The sequence below is a fragment of the Anas acuta genome, chromosome 6, assembly GCF_963932015.1.
Source record: "Anas acuta chromosome 6, bAnaAcu1.1, whole genome shotgun sequence".
Lineage (NCBI taxonomy): Eukaryota > Metazoa > Chordata > Aves > Anseriformes > Anatidae > Anas > Anas acuta.
In genome coordinates this window covers 18,250,670-18,268,359 of record NC_088984.1, presented here as the reverse complement: position 1 = coordinate 18,268,359, position 17,690 = coordinate 18,250,670, and the positions used below count along the sequence as shown (strand labels likewise).

The following is a 17,690-nucleotide window of genomic DNA, read 5'->3' as shown; positions in this document are numbered from 1 at the left end:
GCCGCCAACATAAATCGCAGTCTCTTCAAGGAACATCAGGAAAGGGAAGTGGGAGAACAAGTTGGAGGCTACAAATTACACCACCACCTAATTATGCAGCTTTATTCATATGACTAGAGAGAGCGCCTCATGCATGTTAGCAACACAGAGGCCTAAATTGTAGACGTTAATAACAACTTGAGGAAGAGAGCAGGGAATCATTCAAACTATTTAAAATCTCTGTCATAGCAACTTTTGGCTTTTTATAGAGCTAGCCCAGAAATATAGATTAAATTTTCTTTTTCAACTGAATCACATAGGTGGTATCTTTATGCAGTGCATATGAAAGTAAGATCATTGTTCATCCAGTAACTATCATTTCTATACCTAAGCATTTGAGGTGTTACAAAGAGGTAACATTACAGTGAGATATTTTAATCTAGTTGAATGACCTTACACAAGGGGAAGTATTTTCCAAGAGGGACAGCCCAGTAATGAGGGTGAGGTGTGTCCTAAAACAGCCCAGAGCTCATTCTAGCTTATCAACTACTGCTACAATTCCTAATTTGTGGGGCACTAGTGCTTTTTCTGGGCAGTCTATCATTTAAAGTGCTGTGAGAGACAGTTTAATCATTTTAAGAGTATGCTGTGTAACTGATCTTGGAAGTGCCCAGTACTCGCCAGAGATTTATTGAAAAAACATTTGTAGCATGACTGTCTTTCCTTTGAAAATAGTCAAAATATTAAAAAAAGCAGTCATGCTCAGCAGCAGTTTTCATTGATGCATTTAGTGCATTCCTTCTCTTTAGCAATCCAGACCTTTTTAAGAAATGTCATTTCTGGTTATCCTCAATATAAAATGGCCCATCAAAGCTACCTTGGTGCAACCTTACCTCTTAAATACCAGCCTGTGCCCTCTAACCATTTGTTATCAAGTAGCTTTTAGTTCAGTCATGGCAAACTCTCTGTTTAATACCTAGAAAGAATAAGACATAGATACGGCCTGAGGTGTTTTTCATTAAATTATATACAGGAATTTATTTAAAATAGTTTAGATATATACTTGAAAAGGTGGCACAAGATCTCTGTGTCATAATGCGTCTAAATATTTATTTGCCTAAGGAAAACAGTAAAAAGTGTTTTTTTGTTTGTTTGTTTGTTTTTTTAAAGTAACAAAAAAGTTAAGTGAGGTCATGAGCAAACTTAAAGACTTCCTTAGCCTTGGAGAATACAAAAAAAGTTTGGAGGTTCTGCGTCATTTTCCTGTCTTTTGTGTGCTAATATTTCTAAAGACCTCTTAAATGTGGTTTCCTTGTTCCTACTTTCTACTTTGCAATCTCAGTATTAGGTATATCTTTAGACCAGCTAACCCATCTACTGCTGCTGCCGTGGGCTCAGTTTTCACCTGCCACTCAGTGACTAAGCTGACATTCGCCGAGATGGGATCTCTCCACATGAATTCCCCTGGCCTTTGGGGCTGAGCTTGTTTAAAGGCTATGCCGTATCTGTAGAGTTAAATTCCTAAAGTGAGGGGCAGTCACGCAACCTGGCCTTCATGTAGAAACCAGAAACATGCTTGATATGTGGTAGGAACAGGACGCTTCTTTGTTAACTTCAAAAACCTTTGCTGTCCTATTTTCTGACCGCCCTTTAGCACCATTGCTCTTGATTTGGTGCAGCTTTAACTTTGAGACAGAGGACAGTTGTAGAAATGCATGCAAAGAACTGGGGGAGGGGAAAGGGGAGATGGGGATCATATATGTCAGATACAGGAGGAAAGATGCATCTGAAAGATCTGTGTCTCTGCTGGAGGAGGTCTCCTGGCTTGCGGCCAGGGAATAAACTGCTACCATTTATAGAGTATAAAAAGCAATTAGCTGAATGGTTTTTACCTTTTTATGAATAAAACTGCTGTTCTCTATGCAGAAATTTTCTTACAGTACGTTGCAGTGCAGCAAGGGGCCTGCTGAAAAAGAGGTAACTTGAAGTTTCTCAGAAAGACTTGTATTTGGGATTGCAGTTATTATAATCTGTACCGGGATAGCTCAAAATGATTTTTTTTTTTTTTTGTTGTGTTCTTTTTCTGTCAGAAAGATTCTAGACTAGTCATTGTGCCATCACTAGAGACAAACATCATCCCTGCTCTGTGAGGGGAAATAAATTTGTGTGCAATTACACATAAAAACACACAGACACATACACACACACCTATTTTCTTTAAACTAAAGCTTTATATTGTGGCTCTTTAAAAAAACATATAAAACACAAATACAGAATCAAAATTGTAATAGCAAGGAACATATTTTCTATCTCATGCTGCAGGGCATAAGCTAATCGGCTGCTGAAGAACCCCCCTTCAACCTTGCATTGTTTTTCATTACACAACTGGCTGTTTGCATTATGGTTTTTATTAGAACTTGATTGTTTAATGACAAAGATACAGAATTATGCTAAAATAAATAGAAAGCTCCATAGTGGAAAAGCAGAAAATAGACTCTATGAAAAATAAAGTAAAAGTCAAGCACTGCTGCATTCCAGCATGCTCACCCCAGTCCCTCATGAGCCAGTGGATGTTTTCCGCACTCATGCATGCATTTTATTAATTAACCCCACACACCCACCTAGCCAAACTCACAACTGCATTTTATAGGACCTGGTGTTCTTCCTTTCACTTCTTTCATTTTTCCATAACCAATTTTAATCAGGGTAGCTGTGTACTAGACTGCTCTACCTCTAAAGAAAGACCTACTAGGCAAGCCTGTGTGTTTAAGCCAATCTAAAGTGTGTGGAATAATGTCTGCTCTAATCCAAAGGATTCCAGATCTGTTGGACAAATGTTCTCATCTGCTGTAATGCATCTATTGTGTTGCTTTTGTGAATGTGCCATAATAGAACAGTAACCTCAACAGTCTGCAGAGGTAGTTTGTGTGGAAGCATTTGGACAAGTGGCTGCTTCTGCTTGGAACAATTAAGGTGGATTTTTTTTTAATTATTATTTTTTACAAGACAACGGACAAATAATGCAAAACACCATGTGAGACAGGTTTATATGGTATTCCATCCAAACTGCTCTCTACTCTTTAAAAAAATAAATAAATAATATTGCTTTGAACAAGAGAACAGAGAAATCTGTGCTGTTCTGTACTCAAAGGCACCTTACGGATTGTTTATGGTACCTTTTGTTGAAGGGCAGCCTATGGTTGATGCTGGGGCCTGACTGGGAGAAGCTGGGCTGTAATATTGGAATTTCACTGATGAAGAAAAAGTAACATCTGTGCTGCTATAGAAGGTGCAGTAGATTTCATGTGGAATCCAGTTTCTGCTGTGTCTGCTGTCTTCTGGTTCACTAGTCCTGAGACAAGCAACTCCAGTGCTCACCATAGGTTTTGATGGCAATGAGCATTCTCCTCCTGCCTGGTCCTGCACCAGTGGAGGGTGCTCACCCTCTGAGGCCTCAGAGGCACTAGCCTCTGAAGCTACAGGTGCCTGCCCCTGTAGCTTCACCTTCTTCCTTCCTTTACTTCCCAAACTTCAGAAATTTCCTACGCTAGTCCATATTCACATATCTGTGACACTCCAATTCAGAGTAGCAGCCTGCAAGTGGTGTAACAAGTAAAATTTGGTAGGTTCAGTAAGAAACAGTAAGAATCTGTTACGGGAGGCTTTCAGGAATAGACTAAGCAGGCCCAGAGAGATACCAGAAGGAAGATTCTCGATTTCTATTAAAAGTCAGGTGTTGTTTGGGGTCAGCTTCTTAGGTGAACAGACTAGTGTTTTGTAGGCTTGATAAAATGCTGATGGATCTGAGGGTGAAAAGTGTGGTTTTTTTTTTGGTTTGTTTGTTTGTGTGTTTGTTTTTGGTTTTTGTTTTGGTGCTAGAATGTAGAAGGAATACACTAGGGTCATCCTGTTCCCCTCCCCCCCCTCCCCTTTAATTTTATGTTAGAAATAAGATGCTAACTGTAGTTTTATAATGATGCTTATGATGCCTCCTGTGGATGCTACAGTTGTGTCAACCTCAGTTTTCAAACTACTAAAAATATAACGTAGGGTATTGAAGGACTTATTGATGAGCAATTGATGTTTCAGAGCATCTGCGCTTAGTAAAATCAACAGTACAAAATGCGTATTTTGTATTTTAGAGCATCAGGTTGTCACTCACAAATGATGTGAAGTTTAATGCATTATTCAGAAGTACAAGAGGAAGCAGTCCAAAGCAGCTGTTGAGTCTCTCTTATTTTATTTTATTTTGCAGAAAGCAGAGCTAAGTGTTTGACTTAAAGACGCAGGGTTTGGAATTGCACAATGCAGTAGGCAGCAGCACTAAAAATGTTGGATCTGTGTACAAATTCAGTTCAGACTTAAGAAACTGGAAGATATTTTGATCTGAAAGCTACAAAAATCCATCTGGGAATGAGTTCTGGGTGCATTTTTTTCTTTTTTTCTACTTTGTAGTGCAAAGAAGTGCATACTACAAAATCAAATGAAACTGGCATTAATTTGGTAGTCTCAGTTCTCATAGTCCTATTGATTCAGAAAGCTGCAAACAGATATGGAGGCTTATAGGCTGCATTTAGGACTACTGAAGTTTGGGGGCTAGGGTATATGAAAGTTGTAATGAGAACACTCATTCAGTAAAGGAACTCTTCGTAGCCTCTTATCTTGCGATTCTGATATAAAAATCTTAGTTCAAGAGAATTAAAGCCTCCATCATTTTGCTGGTGGTTTCATTATTGATTGCTCATCTTTATGCGCTTCCTTCCAAAGTCTTGGCTGCCGACACAAAGCTTCTCTGGCAGAATCTCTACTAAGCAAAACAACATTTGCATCCCTATGTATTTCTCCTAGTGGGAGACAAAAAAGTAGTCTTGGTCATTTCTTATTGATAACTTTAAATATTATGTCAGTCTCAGATCAATCTGGTGAGAGAATGGTGGCTATTCCCGAGGATTCACTCTGGATATTTAATTAGCTGGAGCTTGTACATGCAATTTATTTTCTTTTTTTGCCTCTTTCAGCATTTGTTAGGTACTAGTATTGATATGACTAGTGCAGTGAGGTATACGTCTAGTTAAATTGAACTTTCTATTGATGAAAACTTACCTCTTGCTGATAGCTGTGTTTTATTAATAATATATGTCACAACGATACATTTTTAGAACTGTGGTGTTGTTTGCATTATGAACTTTTGGGGAGCGCAAAATAGGTACTAGAAATTAATGATATTTTAAACTTGTAGGGAAGACAGCATTAGTTGTGTATACATGTGTGCATATGTGTAAATATATATTATACTTGTATAATTTTATTTTGAAACCGAGCAATTTGCTCTATTTTTTTTCTCTAGCATTTTCAGCTGTTGCTGGGGAAGGAGATCTGACATGTGTTTCTTCAAGTACCCCTTTTTAATGGTCATTTTTGTTCATTATCATTCAGCTGATGACAACTACATTTATTATTTGTATATTAATGACTGGAAATTGTTAGGTGATGGAAGAGCAGTCAAACAAAGCTAGGTGGAATTAACTTTATGCATGTCTGGTGGATGGTACCTGATTTACAGTACTCCATGCATTCCTCAAATAATCCCTGATTTACAGAGCTAAGCCAGTCTAGCACAGTCTTTTGTTCAGTTTTAATATTTGTTCTGGAAATATTATCGAACCCCAAGTATTTTCTAATACATTTTCAGGAAAAAAAAAGTATACTATATTGCAGTAAATCTATCATCACAGCTACCAATTCCTTGAGCTTAATTATGACACTACTAAATGTGAAAATCTATTCAGCGCTAGGAACACTTTTCACATTACATTCACGCTAAAGATTGGCTGTTAAGAGCTCATTACTGGTAGTTTTCTAAAGAGCGGTTTATTAAACACTGTTACCTAATAAGCATCTTTGGTGGTGCAAATTGCTGAAAACAGTAATGAGTCTGATTAGACTTCATTTCAATTACGACAGCTTGTCTAGGAAAAAAAAAAAAAAAAAAAAAGAAAGAATCTCTCCTTGATGCTTTGGAATCTGGCTACAAGGCATTACATGGTTGAAAAGGAAAATGCCACCTCTGTGTTTCCTTTCCACAGTTCAATAATGAATAGAGAACTGTCCAAGTAGCCGTCCAATTTAACACATTGGAAAACTAGATGGGCAGCATTGGAAGCACAGTCCGGTTTGCTTAAGAATTCTACAAAGGCTTTTCAGATAATATATCTAAATAGGGTCATATTTAGATTTCCTCTGCTTCACTTGCATAAGAATATAAAGCAATAAGTAAGAGAGAATTAAAATGATATACTCCTACCTGTTTTGCAGTGGTTATGCATTCCTGTGATTACTGGAATCTACCTCTCAATTGTTATATCTGTAAATCTTTTCACAGTACCTTATAATTCAACCCATTTCTTTTTCTTTTAAGTTCTACTTTTATTTTTTCTTTTCCGAAATACCAACCAAGCTTAATAAACTTGTACTGTCATTGTCAAGTACTTCAGTAAAGATTTTCTAGTTTCTGAACTTAGTTTTTGCTGCCAAATATGTTTAGCTGTAATAATGCTAACCTTTCTTTAAGTCATTCCTGTGTATTTACACATTCTGGATGAAAAGAGAAATGTTAGCAAAATTGTACTGTTCCTGATGATAGTGTATAACATTTTTATACTAAATTCATGTGGATGCACTTTTATAATATTGTTTGACATAAAATTGGATGGAGAGTTTTGTAACTAAAATCTTGTAATAAAATATGAGTTGAGAAATTACAAAAGAAGAATGCAAATAGAAGATGTGGTGCTGCTGAAGGCAAAACATTGGACTGGGGTCTCGAGTGTGATTGAACTCAAAATTCTGTCCACTCAGTTGACAGCAAATTTTAGAAATGTTCAAATTCAATAAAGATTCAAAGCCACCTTATTAGACATGGGAAATAAATTAGAAACTGAGCTAGTGCAGCAAATACCAGAACTCTCTGTCTATAGTTTAATGAAATATAACTACATGTATATTTATGTGTATTTTCTTTGTTTTTTTTTTTTTTTTTTTTTTTTTTTAATTAAAATTACACGAAATCCAAATACTGGACTAAATATTATGTACATAATCCGCTGCTTATTAATTGTTGCCAAAACTAAAAAGGTAAAAATGTGGGCACATTTACCTCCTTCACAATAATTTATCAACTTCAGTGGTTCTAATGGCTTTAAAGTGACAGGAGAAACTCATGAACCTTGTAAACTGGGCATCAAATATTGACACCAAAAACCTTTTGGCTTTTTTTGTGATGTTACCTTTCTACCTTCACTTTGAGATTAACTGTGACATCCTGTATATTTTGTGAAAGGACTTCTATCGGGTGAATCATAAAACATCAAGTAAAATAGTGTTGTGTTGTTTTTTTGTTGTTGTTGTTTGTTAGTTTGTTTTTTAAATCATACAAATGCAAGTGTTGTTATTCAGCTATACAAATGTGTGCCTGTAGTGAGCTTTGAGATGCTAATCAGCAGAGCTTGACTTCTGTACCCTGAAGCAAATTTTAAAACTATTTCATCATTCGGTCACTACCTATACCATTACAATATGGACAACATTACAGAAAAATAACACAGTTTATTGTTACTTAAGCTATCAGTGGGGTTCAGCCAGTTATTGATATCATCATTGCAAGGCTTAGATTTTTGTTCTCTTAAAGGCTGTTTACAGAAAAGGCTGAATTTGTGTGATAGCTGCAGAGGAATGTGACATTTTATCAGCTAGGTTCTATCATTTCTTTCTGTTTTTAAAGCCAGAGCATTATTCTCTTCTACTCCTTGAAACGCCTGTGCACTCTGTGACATACGGTGTGTTTCAAGACCTGGCTCAACTTTTCCTGTTGCAGAATGAACTTTGCTCTTTTTGAGAAAGGAAAACCAACATATCACATGAGATGTTAGTTTCTTTTCCCTCCCACTCTCTCCAGTAAAAATGTGAAAATATCAGCATACACAGAGTTAAATTTCTCAGCTAAGGCATTCTCTCACTTATGCACATGTGTAAAATATATAAAGGTATATCCATAGAGATATTTCTATATTTGTCTATAGAAAATTCCTTGTTGTTCCTCTCTCCCTTCCCTGGATAATTTGTCAAGCTAACTAAGCAGTCTATATAGTTCCTTTAAAATGCTCAGGAAACAGTGGAGTCAGTCCGAAACTAAGAGCGTGGAAAAAAAAAAAAAAGAGAGAGAGAGAAAGAGTTATATTCTATTTTTTTCAGTAGCTAAATCAGAGACATTTTACTGAATGAGCAAGAAAGAATCTTTGGAATTTGTGGAATACAATAATTGAAAGGTTTAAGTGGGAAAAAGATTTAGCTTAGCTTAGTGTTTCTAGAATGTCAGGTCTTTGGTTATGCTTCTGCTTTTAATCTTGTTTCTCTGCTTTGGGGGGAGCAGGAAGGAAAGGAAGGGTCAGCTGCGTGCACAGCCAAGCCTGGGCAGGAGCCGTGCCGGAGCTCAGTTTTCCCTGTGAGCGTGATTAGTACAGTCCTGATGACTTGGCTAAGGTGTTCCTTGGCTTGGGGAGGAAATCTCAGGTTCCCTGGGATAACATTAGCCCTTCTTGCAAAGTCATCTTGCATGCTGAAATACATACGTTGGTTTTGTTGTAGTTTTTTAGTGGAGAGACAGAGTGAATACATGGCTTGATAATACAATCCTTTCATGTGGGATACTACTGCATTTTGGGAAGGCGGTGAACGCCAGCTCTCGCCGCTCCGTGCGCTTACAGTGGAAAGAAATGTATGTGGTTGTGTCTGGGGCGGCGGGGAAGGGAGAGAGAGCGTGGCAGAGCTCTGCTGAGAGCTCTCTGCTCTTAATCCTGGGCCACGTCAGGAGCGTGCTAAAGCAGTTTATCTTCATATGTCGTCTTGTATATAAGAAACAACACTAAACCCACCAAAACTCATTTCATATGTAGCTTTTTCCACAGCCTTCAGATCAAAGTTATTTTCTTCAGGCTGGACTAAATTATACGCAGGTCCCAGGAGTGAAGGACACTGAATTAATGCACTATGTCACCCAGTCCTGGCTATAGAATATTTTTATCGAAGTGTGAGACGCAACATCTCTTTACTATTTCATTAAAAATTAATGTGCAGATTGCCAAAAAGCAAAATGCATAAATAACAAACAAATTTTGCAAAGGCTTTGTACACTCTGGAGTCATCTTAAGAGGGATTTTTTTTTTTTTCTTCAAGTATCAGATTACTTCTATATATACATTTAATCAGTATTTGTTCTCGTTTAGCTAATTAGCAGAGGTACTCTAATCTCAGTAAAGCAACTGTTCATACCTTTCCTGTGCTGATAGGTTTTGGAATAAGCACCTTAAAAGGAAAGCAGTATTCCTGGTTACAGGCTGAGCATTGTGCTGTTGGCCCATATAAATTGGTGTTTTTACTCTAGTTATTTAGGCATATTGAGTCAAACCTGACTACAGTTATTTGAAACTTCCTGAAATTGATCTTTGCCTTCATATTTGTAAGGAGAATAGACCTGGCTGTATAAATCTCTGAAATTAACCTTGTCTGGCTATATGAAGCTAGGAAATAAATACACACACACACACACACACACACACACACACACACACACACACATATTTATTCTTAAAACATGGTGATTGAAAAATAAATTGAAAGATATAATGTCATGGAATAAATAGAGATTTACACAGAGTGCTGCTGCTGTTAATTGGATGGAAATATATTTTAGATAACTTTTGTTCTTGTGTTTTAGAGCTAGACTATTTTCTAACATTTTGGAATGGCATGACATAAAAAATAATTCATCATCACCTAAATCTCCATTTATTGTGCACCCACTTTGTTCAAATAAAGTATGTCCCTTTATGGCAGTTTTAACCCCATTTATCCTCATGCACAAGTGCTCACCTGTTATTTACTCACATAAGAGAAGGTCGATACTGCAGAACAAGGGGAGTGCTGTGTTGTGACATAAAACATACATATTCATTAGCTCCGCTGTCCCTATGGACATGTGTGGTATGTCCTGATGATCTTCATTTGACGAAGGAAGTGGGCGTAAGAAGGAAATTGTTGTAATGGATTTAAGATACATGAAAAAAAAAGGTTTTTAAAATGCTTTAATTACAGTGAGAAAGCAAGCAATAATTCTAAGTATGAATGAAAACAATTCTGTAAAAGGAAATAATTTCCTGAATTGCAATTAATAACAGTAAATGAAAAACTATGGATTTGAATATTTGAAAATTACCATTTTCAAATACTAATATTTTTTCCCAGAACAGCTTAGTTCAGGATCTGAATGTTCCATGTGATGCTCCCTCCCTAGTGCTGGAAATTCGTTCCTTTTGCCTCTCATTTACTTCCTAAAAAACAAGTTCAGCGTTCTGTGTTTCACCTGCTGCAGTAGATTACATGAAATACACAGTAAAGCAGGGAGTGTATTTTATCTGCTCCCCTTTTAAGGGTTTGTGTTATGTTCTTTCAAGGAAAATGTGCCTCAAACTCAGGCTCTGAAAGGGGTACCAAGGAAAAGGCTACTTCTGTTGGTTTCTTCTTTAAAAAAAAAAAAAAAGTATTAGAGCAGAATCATGCTCCAGGTCTGAGCTATTGTGGTTTTAGAAATATACATAAATACTTGTGCCAAGTGGCCAAACTCTGTTTATTTATGACTATATTATACGCTGTAAATATTTTAATTCTCAGAATCACTACAATTATCCTGCAGTAGTTATACTGATGGACATGTTTATATAGGCATAAATTGCAGATTGCATGGTATATTACATCTATGCAAAATACACTATACCTATAAGTGTATTCTGCTATAGAAAGTATGTGATTGGTTTTTTTGTTAGTTTAAGTTATGCTTACTTTTGTTTGCAATTACTGTTCTTCTGAGTATTGTCTCAGAAATTATTATTTCCTTATTTCTTTGGCAATTACAAAATATTCTAGGACCTTTAAAGCATGGTATATTCAGAGGTACTTGAAGGGAACAGCTTAAAAATATAAAGCCTAGGAAGTGGAAGCATTAATAGTAGGTGAAAAGAAAACATTCCAATTATTGTCTTCCTTAGTGTGTTTTCTAGTTGGTATAGGAAAGTGTCATCAACAAATGAATACAGTGAGGGCAGACTGATATAGTAAAATATTTTAAAGATAAACTGCAATTAATCACAAATGAGACCAATTCTACATATGGAATGGTTCTGACACAGACGTGCATAAATGGCTTTACTTGTGTTATGCGATGATAGTGCATCAATGTGATTATGCTGTATGGGGCACAGAACTGAGACTGTTTTTGTGCTTATGGACTGCTGCCATGGAGAAACCGATACCTCTGAGGTGGACAGCATAGCTCCTGTCCATGTCATCTATGTCTGTGGGCTGCTGCTTGGTTGGCTGATAGATCAAACCTGCTTTTGCTGGCAAAAGTTAGCATTTGCTTGCTTGACTATTCATTCTCCTTTCATAAGTCTTTAGAGGCTGATGGATCTGCTAAAGGATGTTTAGCTAGAAATGGCTTTGTGATTATCAAAGGCACTGCTTTATGTAAATGGCAGGGAGGGGACTTGGAGGGAGAGAACTCATTTGCTGCAGATGTATTGTAATTTGCTGTCCTGAGGTGCGAAAGTGTGATTTAAAAGGAATAATCATTTGACAGTATTTAAATTAGATAATTGGGATGTATTCGTTTGAGACTCCAAGTCTAGAGTTATGCTCTTTACTGGTTCCAAGCTCTCCTAAAATACGTTGAGTTTTTGTTACTGCTTTTATCTTTAAGTGCTGTTGACATATATGTGATCCTCAATATTACCCGTGATTTAAGTGTTTTGTTTTAAAGATTGAAATGTTTTCACTATCCCTCTTAGATGGGAATCATATTGTAAACACCCTGCCAACAGCTTACTCCAACTGATGCGTGTGGTGTGCATAGGCTGTATATAATAAGAAGACCAGACCCCCACCAAGAAAATACTGAGAACACTTTCCAGGTCTGTTTTCATGGGTTTGTAGCTGTCGTTTAATGACAAAAGCTTCCAGAGCTGGCCCCGTATGGCTGGGCAGCTCAGTTGGAGGCTCATCCTCCCACCAAATCCTTTGACGTCAAAGGAGATCCTCACGGACTAGAGCAGAGGTCTTCACTGAGTAATTAGAAAATAAATGTGGGAATCATTTTCTTTCTCTCTCTCTTTTTTTTTTTTTTTTTTCCTCTGCAAAACATAATTAGCTCAATCCACTCTTCAAAATCCCTTCTGTTTCCAATTAAGAGAGATCAGTTGCACTATCTTCAAATAGCTGAAATTATGCTTATTAATAAAAAATGGAGTGTAAAAGAAATGTTTTATCTTGAATTAATTTTTATTATTATGGGACACATGACAGTACACAGTCTTACAAAATATTATCAGATTTAGAATAAAACCAGGGAGTTGTGTGTCCTACATCTTGAGCAGCGGTTATAGAATGACTCATTTATTCAACTTTCCCATGCTTAAGAAGGACTTTCAAATGCGGATTTAGGGCCTGATCCTAATGGTAATGACACCTTCACACCTTCAGCTCTCAATGAAGTATGAGTTTTGAAAGTCCTGCTGTGTTCCAGTGAAGTGCCCATTTAAGTCAATACCTATTTTGGCAGAGCTGATCTCTGCATGTCCACAAGAAGCGATCTGTAGACTAAAATCATTATCTTCCGTTGTGTAAATACAGTGTCTTCATAATTGGAGACAGCTGAAAAAGTGTTCAGTTAGGGACAGCTTTTGGAGTCTTTTGCTAAACGTGTAAGCAATTTGAAGTCATGAAGTTCAAGTCAGCTTACAGGTCTAGAGGGAAGAGGCTTGATGCTACTCAGAGCTGAGGTTTTGGACTTGCTTCCTTGCTTGCAAGATTATTTCCCTACAAATCTGTTATGAACAGTTATCAGAAATATCTCATCTGCTCGTTCACCCTTGGAGCAGTCTACCCCTTTTCAACAGAGCATCAAGCAGTTGCTCAGAGCATGTTTAACCACATGCCTAAAGTAAAGAACCTTCTTCATCAGGTTTACAAATGAACTTGCAGATTTGTGTTAGATAGGGCCTAAAACACTGCAGGGATGAACAGGGCAGAAATAAGAGAGACCACAACGGGAGAAGAATTACTTTCTTTTGCCTCAGATATATTGAAGTAATGTTTGGAGGCCCCTGATTCAAGCGGGAACTCTGGTAGCTGGTTGGGAAGGTTGGTGTGCTGCCCTGTTTCTGGTTCCCTGTGCACAGTAGCTGCATATCGTACAGGTTTTGTTACCCAGCATCTCTGAAAGTGCAATGCAACCTCTACTGTTATTGTCAGAAAGCCACAGTTGCTGTTGATTTAAATTTAAGTTGATTATATTATTAGCAATGTGAATAAATGAGAGAGGTCTCTCTCTCTGGTACTGAAGTCCCAGTGTCCTTTGTCTGTAAAGCCAGTTGTTGCTAAATCTGGTTGGGTAGAAGGTGCTTGCTCTCATCTGAACTTGGTGGGATGCAGTAAATCCTTTGTTGTGTTTTCGCCTAGTGTGGTCTTAGCTAGTATTTCTGCACTTTTCCAAGCCTTTTAAGAAAACATTTCCACAGAAATATTTCCATTCAATTGAAAGGAAAGGGTTGTTATTTATTTTTGTCCTCTGTAACAGATCTAATCCTGTAAGGGGCTGAGCAGTGTCACCCAATACTGAGGTGGAGGGATCTTTGCATGTGCAAACTCACTCGAGATACTAGAAGGATTGTCCCTCAGGACATCCAGGCTATGTAGAATATTACTTGTTTAATTTTGCATTCAGATTACAAAGTTGTTTTTTCCTAACTTTAGCATGATTTTGTTTTGTCTTGTTTTGTTTTTCTGTCTGAATTTGTAAATAGACTTCTGCCATATGTAATTAAGTATGTGAAACTGATGAAGAATTGTTTATTAGATTTTATGTTTTAGGCTTAGTGCACAAAATAAGAAGGGGAAAAAAGAATGGTCAAACTCTTAGTTCAAAATAATTGAATAATGAAATTGTTGACTGTAATTACTTTAAATGTAATTCACATAGATTCAACTGGAAGAATTATCGAGGAGGGATGTATAGCAGGGCTGTCAGGACAAGGAAAAATAGATACCACTAAAAAAGCCTACACTGCCTCTTCTATATAATGTATTAAATTTATCTTAAAAGCAATTCTCTGATAAGTACATACCTGTACTTAAAGAACAGAATCCCTTCCTTTTGCCTTTACAGCTCATACCGGCACAGTTTATGCAGTTCATGAATGTCAATAGCTCAGAGAATTCCTAGGTTAGCAAATATTTATTTATTTATTTATTAAAGCATTTAGCCTTGTAGTCTGAATTTTCAGTAAGTTATTAAGCAAATGCACTATCTTCAGGACCATGATTTATGTCAGAGTTTCAAAAATGCTTTAAAAAATTTTTGCAACTTCTAAATATGACCTTATTTACCTGATTTTAGATATTTCTATCATCATTTGAATCATTAACAAAAAAAAAGCAGGCAAGTATGACAGCTCAAGCAAAAAGCAGCTAATAAAATACAATTTGAAATATGGAAAGCAAATGGCTCTCTCACTAAGTAATTTGGGGGAAAAATGTGTTTGCATAACTAAAAGGAACTACAACTTTTTTCTTTTTTTTTTCTCCTAAATCAAACATTAGACTCCTATCAAACACTTACTGATCTATTAACAAATGAAGTTAAACCTGGCAAAGTTTGCTGCTTTTTTGATTATATCAAATTGAGGAAATGTCTCTTTGTGCCTCCAAGTCAAGACTGTTCCAGTGGAATCCATGTAAATACATATTTCTTCACTGCATACTAATGGAAAAAATATGCTTATGGTTAACTATTAACCTATGCTTCCAAATAACACTAATGATTGCAATGTGCTGGAATAAATGCTCATGTTTCATGGGATGAGAACAGTCCTGTTCTCTTAAGCTTATCTAATCAAAGCCTAATCCTGCCTTTACAGCCTTTATTAAATGCATTGGTATTTAATATGCATCAATAAATAAACTTTCAATTATTGTGCAGTGAGCATATCCAAAGATAGCATGACAATGCTATCTAATGCAATCTAGCAATTATTCCAAATAAAGAATGTTGATGATGTGATTTCCCCCCCTCCTCATATAATGGATAGTTCAGATTTTCTGGCATTCCTCTCCAGCCTCATAACAAGGCAAATAAATTAGTCCTAGACAAATAAAATTCAAATAATTGAATTTTTATACCATCTAAATAGATGTCCCCACTGTGACTTAGAGATAGAATTGTTTTATTTAAAAAGCCTTAAAATGAAAAGATCAATTGGTGATTTTTTAAACAGTATGTGAAAAGTATTTGTTATGCTCTGCCCTAGTGTATTATCTCTTTAAATAGTCTTCCTTTACAAGCTGTTAAGACAATGTGCCAAAAGTGTATTCATTAACTACAGTACAAGTACTAGCTCAAATGGTCTGCTTCATCCATGTCTGTTTTCCCTTCTTTTACTAAAGTTTCAGTACTGCTTTAATTCATTCTTTGCTAAGAGTCTTTCTCATGGTATCCATTCATTAGAATCTAACGAAGCATCAATCTGCTCAAGTTTGTGTGCATCTCTGTAACAGAAGCTTTCAGTGGTTTGGTAACCTTATAAGTCCCTAATCACAGAACACAGACAGTTTGTTTGTTTGTTTGTTTATAGGACTAACGCATCCGTAGGTCTATTAGGCAGTTTACATTACAGGAATATTAATATTCTTTCATTTTAAAAGGGCTTGAAGTAAATCCCATGACACTAGAGAAATTTTAGATACTGATTACTTACAATTGGCTCTTGGTGATTTGTTCTCCAGATTTCCAGCTGAATTTAACAAAGTATGATTTCTGAAAAGACTTTCATGGTTCCTCATTAAAATTACATTTTTTTCATATGAGCATGATTTCTATAATTTCACTCAATTTCATGATACATTTACCCTCTTTGAAAGGCAGTGGCTGAAACATCAGAAACAATTAGTAAAAAAGATTGTATTAATTCTAAATGAAAGAAATAAATCTGCCAAAAAATCAGTCTCAGAACTGCATTTGTCAAAAACGCTTCTCTGAATTAACTGTTATAGGGTAACTGTATAATTGTTAACAGACATTTTTCTCGAGTTGTCAAAATGTTTGAAAAATGAGAGAGAAAGAGAACACTCAGAAAAAAAACAAAAAAACACAAGTAATCAATGGCATGCTCATGTGGACTGAGATTTGCAGTACTTGTACTAATAAAATATAAGGCACAATTAGAGGTACTTTGCAGCTTTCAGGCTAAATTTAACCGATTTGGTGATTTGTAAATACGTGAGTCCAAAAATAAAAATGAAGAATCCAAATTCAAATTAGTGCAACTGCAATAAAATATAATTGCAAATGAATCTGTTGCTTTATTCATTTATTGTGTAATTACTGCAATCCTTCCCACCTTGTTTTCAGTATTTCTTAATCATTAAGTCGGAAGCATGACAGCAGTGCCAGCCCTGGCATGATTCTCTTTGACTAAAACCTTGTAAATTAACACAATTAGCACAGCATCATCCTGCTAATTAACTTCCAGTGTCTGGTGCAGTGGTTTTGCAAACAAGGAAGAGGGAGTCAGAAGGGAATAAACATGCCATTCTGTTACCAAACTGTGTGCTGTGTTAGGTTTAGCTCAGCGAGGCTAAGCTGGCCATGTCAGATGCCAGAGTCAGGCAATGAAGAGCTAAAGGGGTTGGGGAGAGAAACAGGAGGGGGTAGGAGCTGTCAAAATAGACTGCAGTAATTCAGAGGGGAGCTAGTGCCACAGATGCTTCATTTCGACTAGGCCTCCTCCTTATCAGGGAATCTGTGCCAGAGGGCACAAGACTGTTTGCAAAAATCACTTTTGGTAATACGAGAAAGATTAAGGAGGTCTATTTGATACAGCTGTACAAAAATCAGCAATGTGCCTACCATGCATAGGTAAGAGTTGAAGGGGGTTATCTTAATGCTTGTAAATATGCACAGTGGATTACTGTTAGGGGGAATAATTCACATCACATTATTTGCAAGATTAATTGCTTCAAAATGGCAGTTGCATCCTGTAATTTATATATAGGTAGTTTATTTTTTGTTTGTTTATTCATTATTTTATTTTATTTTATTTATTTATTTATTTATTTTAATAATCAGCTCTGGAAGACATGGAAGTTTTAGGGACTTACCTTCATTCCTTTTTCTTCATTTTTTTTTTTTAAACCCTCTTTCTTTGTACCCTGGAGGCTGTTTGTGGGGGGGGGGGGAAGGAAAAAAGAGAGAGCAAGCAAGGAGACCGACAGACAAGTCATGCTTGTTTTTTTTTTCCAGAGCCTCAACAACAGAACTGAGAGGCAGAAAGGAGCCAGTTGTAATTCATACCGAGTTGTAGGCTTTGTGTGATGAAAGCGACGGAGCGCTGCCTGGGAGATTGCTTTGCTGCACTCCACGAAGCAGATTTGAAACTGTCGTGGACCACTTTAGATGAGAGTTGGATTATGGAATGACCTGCTATGTCTGTGTCATATTGTTCTGCGCAGGGTGCATTATACTGTGCTAACTAGGTGTTCAGTACCAAATAAGAGAGGTATCCTAGATGTGATCTGTCAGCTGTGTCTCATATTTTTATATTGGTTAA

At 36.6% G+C, this 17,690-nt stretch overlaps 1 protein-coding gene across 3 annotated transcripts in view; it reads left to right on the top strand.

The window, feature by feature from the left end:
• FIGN (fidgetin, microtubule severing factor) overlaps positions 1 to 17,690 on the top strand; it is a 104,098-nt gene that overhangs the window by 76,195 nt on the left and 10,213 nt on the right. The window lies entirely within an intron of this gene.